Source organism: Coturnix japonica, chromosome 4 (genome assembly GCF_054131305.1).
Source record: "Coturnix japonica strain WE chromosome 4, WE-NBRP24, whole genome shotgun sequence".
Classification (NCBI taxonomy): domain Eukaryota; kingdom Metazoa; phylum Chordata; class Aves; order Galliformes; family Phasianidae; genus Coturnix; species Coturnix japonica.
The window spans coordinates 33,683,948-33,691,571 of NC_140666.1; positions in this window are offsets into that span (position 1 = coordinate 33,683,948).

Below are 7,624 nucleotides of genomic sequence, written 5' to 3' on the forward strand. Positions count from 1 at the left end.
AATTTTATTTCGAAGATCCTAAACCTGATTTATTTCTTTTCTTTAATAAAAGCAGATTTTGACTTACCCTGTATGCAAGCCAATGCATAAGATTAAAGCTGAATGTCCCTTTCTCTGAATAGACTGTCTCGTAACATTTGTCAAGTTACTTGACTTCTGGCTGATAAATTATCCATGGACTTGTTTTGAATCTTTGGACTGATTACATGCATTCATTGGCGACATTTGACATTCAAACATTTAATATTTCAAGGTTTTTTTGTTTGCTTGTTTTAAATGTGACTGGTCATAAATTATGAGGACTTTCATTTTCCTTTGATTATAGGGGCAAGAATAAAAAATAATTTGAGCTCTGACTCTGTGTTCAGGCAGCAGCTTCAGAACAGTAAATTCTTAAAGAATATGAAACATATCAGCTCTGAGCTATAGGGTAAAAGTTCATAGGTACAAATTCAGACATTTTGTTCAGCACTTAACTTTCTGTAATGACATTCATGCAAAACAACTGCCTACGCATGCACTGTCCTGGTTGTAACAGGCATTTTCAAATCCTTGCCTAGATTATTTTCTTCTGTTCATGGCTCTGATAAAGAACTGTTGGAAACAATATTGTATTTCAAATTATATTGCAGTAGGAACATTTTTGCTGATGAGCAAAATCCTGTTGCTGAGCAGAGGAGTGTCAGCAAAACAGTCTACAGACATTCAAATGTTCAGAAAATTAATACCAATAAAAGAAAGAAGTAGAAGCAAGTCAGCAGCAAATTAATTTTGAAGTGCAACCAGAATTATTTTTATAATGGAACAGACTGCATTCAGTACTTATAAATCTGTAAAATTTTCAAAATTTAATCTATACAGAACAAAGTAAGGTAACTTATTAGATACTCCAGAAATATATCAAAAGACTTAGCAGTGGCTACTTTCAGTTAAGATTTCCTATTGTTAGAACACTTCAGGAAAGTGCAAGTGTAGGGCAAAGTAAATTCCTATACTTAATATGGAAGATAGAAAAATTCTAGATAAGGCACATTTGAAGGACTCAATGAATGCACAATCTTGTCAGGCAGATCCATCATGCTATGGCTAAGGAGTTACGAAAGTGCCATGGGCCAATAGTTTTTGAGGACATTAAGGAGCCTGTAACAAGAACTATATGAGAGCAAATTATTATGGGAGTGTCGCCGTCAGGCAGAAGAAATGAAGAACTATATGGGAATGTCTAAACAGAAGGGCATGTTTGCTCTGCTCTCAGCAAAGGTTCCAATTCCTCTTCTTCCAAACCAAGCCCAGGCACAGACCTGCAATACAGAGTGTGTAACTAAGTGTGAAGTGATCTCAGCTACTGGCTTGCTGCAGAATATGTCAAAGGCAGGAAGGATCAGTGAATCTTGAGAATCTTCATCAACATTTTTTAAAAAAAAAACAACAGTTTAAGTGATCTGTGCAATACTGCCCAAGTTACTCACAAATTGCTTGGTGCTTAGTTAAAAATAAGTATTTATAGTGTCAGATCTCTACCAGTTTTCTTAAGTATTTCAGAAATATAAACAAATAAGTTCCATATGAGTAATATATTTAAAATTATATCCTGGTAAACTGGAAAAACAAAACCAAACGGTCTGGTAAAGTCTTGAAAACTGTTAGTCTTGATGCTTAGGATCATTGAATTACAAATACACATACAGATATATAAATAAAGATGCACATTCTAAGTAAATGGTCACAGCGAAAATGCAGATAAGGGAATTCTGAGAGTTTATAGATATAAGAACTGCTCTACAGTATGTAGCTGCTTTGCCAAAATTAGGCTTTGGGAAAAGAAGACATTTTCTATGAAAGCAGACAATCTTCATATTTACACATTTAATAGAGCTTAAACAGAGATATTCTAGACAGTCTTGTTTGCTCAATATTCCTGAGATATGAAGCTGTTTGCTGAAGAAGTGTTAGTGCTGACAGAATTATCACTAATCCATCAGGAATAAGCATATGACATTTTTGAATGTTGTACACTAATCATCTTCTCTGAAGCCAAGATGATGCTAGAAAAGTGACAAGATTATTATTCACTTTCTCATCTCACAGAATAACAGAACTCTACAAGAAGGCTGCATGGGAGACAAATCATCTAGGCAGCAGCTAATGGAATAGGTGGCAAATTGGTTACAACAGTTTTCAAAACAATTGTGATATAATGAAATGTCAAGATTTTATCTGGTAAGTCTTTATGATCTTATCAACCCATCCAGTAGACTGTTGCCACCTTTATTCTGCAATATATTATACTTCTTTGGGTTGCAATAAATCATTTCACTTTATCATGTGCACAGTTGTTGAGTTTTAAACTTCAGACAAGGTGCAAGGGAAGGGCTTTGGGGAAAAGGCAGATGTGGAACCTTCCTGGTAGAAAGAAAACTGAACACAAAAAAAAAGGGAGAAAGCATTGGGATGGAGGCATAGCTAACAGCATCCCATTACCAAAAGTTGATTAAATTCATTACATTATTTTGACCAGCTACAGAGACTCTTACCAGACAAGCTTCAAGAAACATTTCCTTCGAGAAGTGGAAGGCAACTCAAAGCAAATACAAAAACATGTCTAAATCAGAGTTGCAAATATCAGTATTTCATAGCCATTGCAATATTCAAATATGGATACAGTACCACATTTTATTCACTAATTTTCTTAATTCCCAAATGAGGTGGCTATGAGAATGAATTTGGAAGTTGTCAGGAAATTGCACTTGGGAGACATATATCCAAATCAGGCACTATTTTATGTCTCTAAAGAGTACCAGACTTCTCATTTTTTAATTTTAACTGGCCTTTGGAAAGTGACCAAACTATACTGAGAGACGAAGGGTATTTAAGCCCATTGATAAGAAGAAAGCCCAATGATAGCATCGTCTTTTGACTTGGCAAAGAACTAAATCATCTGTTTGGTTATGGTTTGTCATTGTGATTTTGGGATATGTTTTCTCAAATGAAGGTTGCAGGAAGAAAGTTCCTTATGTAATTAATAGGGAATTTAACGATCCTGTGGCTATAGATTTTGGTGTGTAACCATAAAATTAAATTTATTTTAAAAATTAGCAATTTATATCCTCATGCATTGGCGTTTAGTATTGGTTGCAATGATTAAGCTTTTTTTGGACCAAAATAAAGTAATGAAAAACCTGATAGGAGACCCGCAAGCTCCTGGAAAAACATCCAGTGGCCAGGTGGGCTATCCTAAGACATCTAAAGGAATGCTACAAACTTTATCCTATGCATTCAGGTTTCAAGAGGGGATGCTTCTTCTGTAGTGATCTGCTTTTACACATTTTTCAGTAGTACAACCTATTCTGGTTCAAAACAAACAAAAAACACTTTAAACCTATTTAAATCTTGCAAATGGCTAGAGCTTACTGTCCAATACAGCAGCCCCAGCAGAAACACTAATTAAATTGGCCTAGGTCACTCAGATAATCTCCTGATGCTCAAGTCATCACTTGGTACCTGTTAACACTGGAAAGTATAAGTTACTACATTAATAAGTGCATCTAAAATAAGCTCTGTTCAGTGTGTATTATGTCATCCATTTATTTTTCAGTATCTTATTGCTTCAGTGAATTAAGTGGGGGGTTTTTTTGTTTGTTTTGGTTTTTGTTTTGCTTTTGTTAACAGGTAAATATCACCAGGACATATTCAAAACAAATAGAGACAATTCTAGAAATAACAAAAAAATGGTAATAGGAACTCAGGATCTTCCAAATTACCAGCTCTGTTAATGCCAAAATAGTATTGGACTTCCAGTGCTAGAACAAAAAGCAAATTAATATTTATAGATTCTGTGATATGTTTTTTAGTATTTTACCCTCTCAAACTTCATATAAGGAAATGAGAGACCAGTGTCAGATGCATACCAGGAGTTGCATACCTTTATGTATATGAAGTATACATGGGAAATCCATTCTTACAGATTTCTGAAGGAGATTTTCTGATTTGAATTGAAAACTTAAGACTACACCATGAGATATATATATATATATATATATATATATATATTTTAACAGAAATAAAAATATTTTCCATTAGTTTTCAGTGGAGATCAATTAAAATGCCATTTGAATTTTGGATCACCTGCTTTTTCTTTTTTTTCATCCCCCCAATCCTGGAGATATATGGAAACCCAACTTGATCTCTAGAAGACCCCTCCAACCCCTAAGATTCTGTGATTCTAATTTTTAACTGCTAAGTTCATAACATAAACACACAGAACACTTGTAAGGAGTAAAATGATTCAAACCAGGAAAAAAGAATTTCAAATCATTCCACCCTGAAAATGTTAAGAACATTGAAGTAATTTAGTCAAAGCCAGCAAGTTCCAACAACTTTTATATAATAAATGAGGTATTCTCCCTTTGGAGTGATGAGTTCATGCTTTTAGGGAATAACAGAATTGTAAAAACTATTGCGAGTAATCAAAGCATGTTACGAAAATATGTCCCAAATCTGTCTTGAGCAGTCATCTTTCATTAGATATTTGTGTTTGTCAGAGAAGGGAACAAATTTTCATCTATTTTCATTGCCACACAGACTCTTCTAGAAATATAAATACATTTACATATATAAATATATACACACACACGTATGTATGTGTATCTGATATTTAACCCTGGTAGAGTGTGTGAATGTATTATCTAAAGGCTGGAAGGAGCTTTGCATCATTCCCACCACTATACCTCACACACCACCAGCCATTTACTTTTAGGTTGTTATAACATTATCAAACCCTTCTAAACAAAAGAAGAAACTGGGAGATCCTGAAATAAATATTCACATTCCATATTCAGTAGCTGCACTGAAAATACCACAACTGATACAGCAGGAGTTTATACAGGTATGTGGATACAGATATTTTTATTGAATTGAATCACACATCCATTAGTTTAGGTTGGGGGGAAGAAAAAAAAAAAAATAAAGACTTCTCTTTTTCATTTGTTTTACATGAAGGACTCACTTTTTAGTTTACAGAAGTCAAAAACAGTTTTTAAGCTAATTCCTACTGACTTCTTAAAAATTCTTTCTTTAAGTCTTTGGGGAAATAAGTCTATCGGTTGCCAAGCTTAATATGGGCTGCCATACCTCAGAAACCAAGAATTGCCCAGAACATATCTCCTTAAGCCTTGTACTGCATATAAATGGCTTAATTTATCATAAAAATTTGTCCTTTTCTTTTGACATATATCAGAACATTAGCGTTTCCCAAAGTTGATTTCTTTACTTTTATGAGCATCTTTAGCCGGAAAGTTACAAATCATTATATAGAAATGCTAAAGCACACTCAGATGACTGAAAATAAATAAGCCACTAATGTATGACTAGCTTTGATGTAGTTTTGTGCTGCAGCATAAGAATTACCATAATTACAAGTTATTGTGCATCTTTAAACTTTAAGTTGCTTTAATAGTAATTTTTTCTAATATTAACAACCCTGCAGACTAATTTGATACCTTCCCAGGGAAATTGGCCATGTAGATTGAATTAGAGTGATAACTAGTGAATTTAATCTGCTTATCTGGATAATCACGATTAGATCACCTTCTTTTCATGGTGATATTATATGCAATTTCATCAAATTTTCCTTACAGTCAGCATTACTTAATATGTAAACAAGAGCTAGTAAAACTGAAAATACAACATTTTATATAAGATAAATTTAATTCATATTTATGTATATTCATGAGAGGAAAAAAAACTGCTTAGTGAAATATTTAGATTATCTGAACCCATTTTGGATTGGCCTGTGGGCAGTGTAACTTCCTTTGAAGACAAAGGCAAGCCTCCCAATTACAGTTGCATAAGAAAATTACTTTTCCCACTGAGGTAGAACCCAAATGTGCAAAATAATTATTTCATACTAAAACAAAAATGTTGGTTCCCAAACAAAGGATTACAACATTCTAATTCGTTACTTACAAAAATCTCTAAAGCTACTCCTCTGATATAACACCTCTAAATAGCTTTTTCTTTTGCCCCAAAAGGAACATAGAGCCTCTGTAATATGATCCTTTGGTTGCAATTTAGCTTTCTTCTCTGAGGCTGGTTATTCTGCTGAAATACCATTTTGCCTCTTTCACCAGTTCTGTGTCTTGTACTTATGTCAGTGTTGATACAGAAATAAGGTCAAAGGGAATCAATTCCCGTATTAGTTTCAGTGATCTGATTAAACTCATTCAATATGGATACTGGTATAAATCAGATATTACCTATACTAATCTTTGGTGATAGCATTATTTAGAAACTGTGGTAAGGGAATTATTTGCATTCTTATTCAGTGAGGTGAACTGAGAGAAACCTAGAAAACAGATCTCATGAGCTTCCTATGTAATGAAAAATAAGGTCATGAACTTTCAGGCATTTTCAGTGCATCAAAGCAGTACACACTTTCAGATAGATTTTATGTTCAGTAAATAATTGATGCAGACTTCATAAGCAATACTTGCAAATCATTTCCTTCATGAAGAAATTTATCTCAGGTTAAAGAAAAGTCCACCTCCAATTCTGATCACTTGCATACTGAATGTGGTTAATTCGGTACCTCAAGAGATTGCATTACAGCCCATAAATCCCTTTTAATCCTGCCAAACATCTGCTGCTATGGTTATATGAGAGGTCTTTAACAATCAGAGAAGTTTTCTCCTATCACTTTCTGGTGTTTAGTTCAACAGTCATTACCCACCATCAAATTTGCTCCAAGGACTCTAAACATGTATGATAATACAGAGTTACATTAAACATAGATTTAAACTATTTAAAGTGCTCAACAATGACATGAGTTTAAAATAAATATTCATAAAGACAACCTCCAGATAAAAATAGTTATTTTCAGCTACAATTGTTAAATATTTCTTCACAGCTAGACAATGCAGAAAGTTGAAAGGAATTGGGTATTAACTGCATCTGTTTATATATGGCATTTTTTATCTGACTGGAAATTAAAAATGACTTTGCTTTAATGTCTAATATGAGAAAAATCTTCTTGTTTTCACTGCTGGCTAAGTGTTATTATTATTATGGTTTATTAAGAAAGACTGTCATACCCTTGTTTTTCTCTCTTTCGATAAACAGATACTTCACTGCTGATTAGTTTTCTTTCTTGAGATCTGTTTTTGCATAATAAAGTGCACTATTAGTCAACTCTTGAGTTTTTTGTCTTTCTAGCTTATAATTTGCATTTAATCATTCCTTCACACCGCACAACACCTTGCATCTTCCAAAACAGAAATTTGGTTTCTGTTCCCCTGACTTTTTTAAATGTCATTATCTAAATGCTGAGATCTTCTGTCTGTGAAATCCCTTTGATTCAAGCTAACATTGGTAATCTTACAGGCCAAGTCCCTCGTCAGTAAGTGGGATCAAATCTGTTTAGTCCAAGAAGCAAGTATCCTCTTCAGCTTTTCCAGCTTCATGATACTGGAGGAATACAGACCTATACAGAGTCCCAGGCCTACTTCCATAGAGTACAGACAGACACCCCCACTTCTCAGTTCCTTTAAAGCCTTTTCTAATTAGCAGTTATTAAACAAGAGGATTGCTAGAGTCACTGTACACAGTGTGTGATATTTTCCTTTACAGC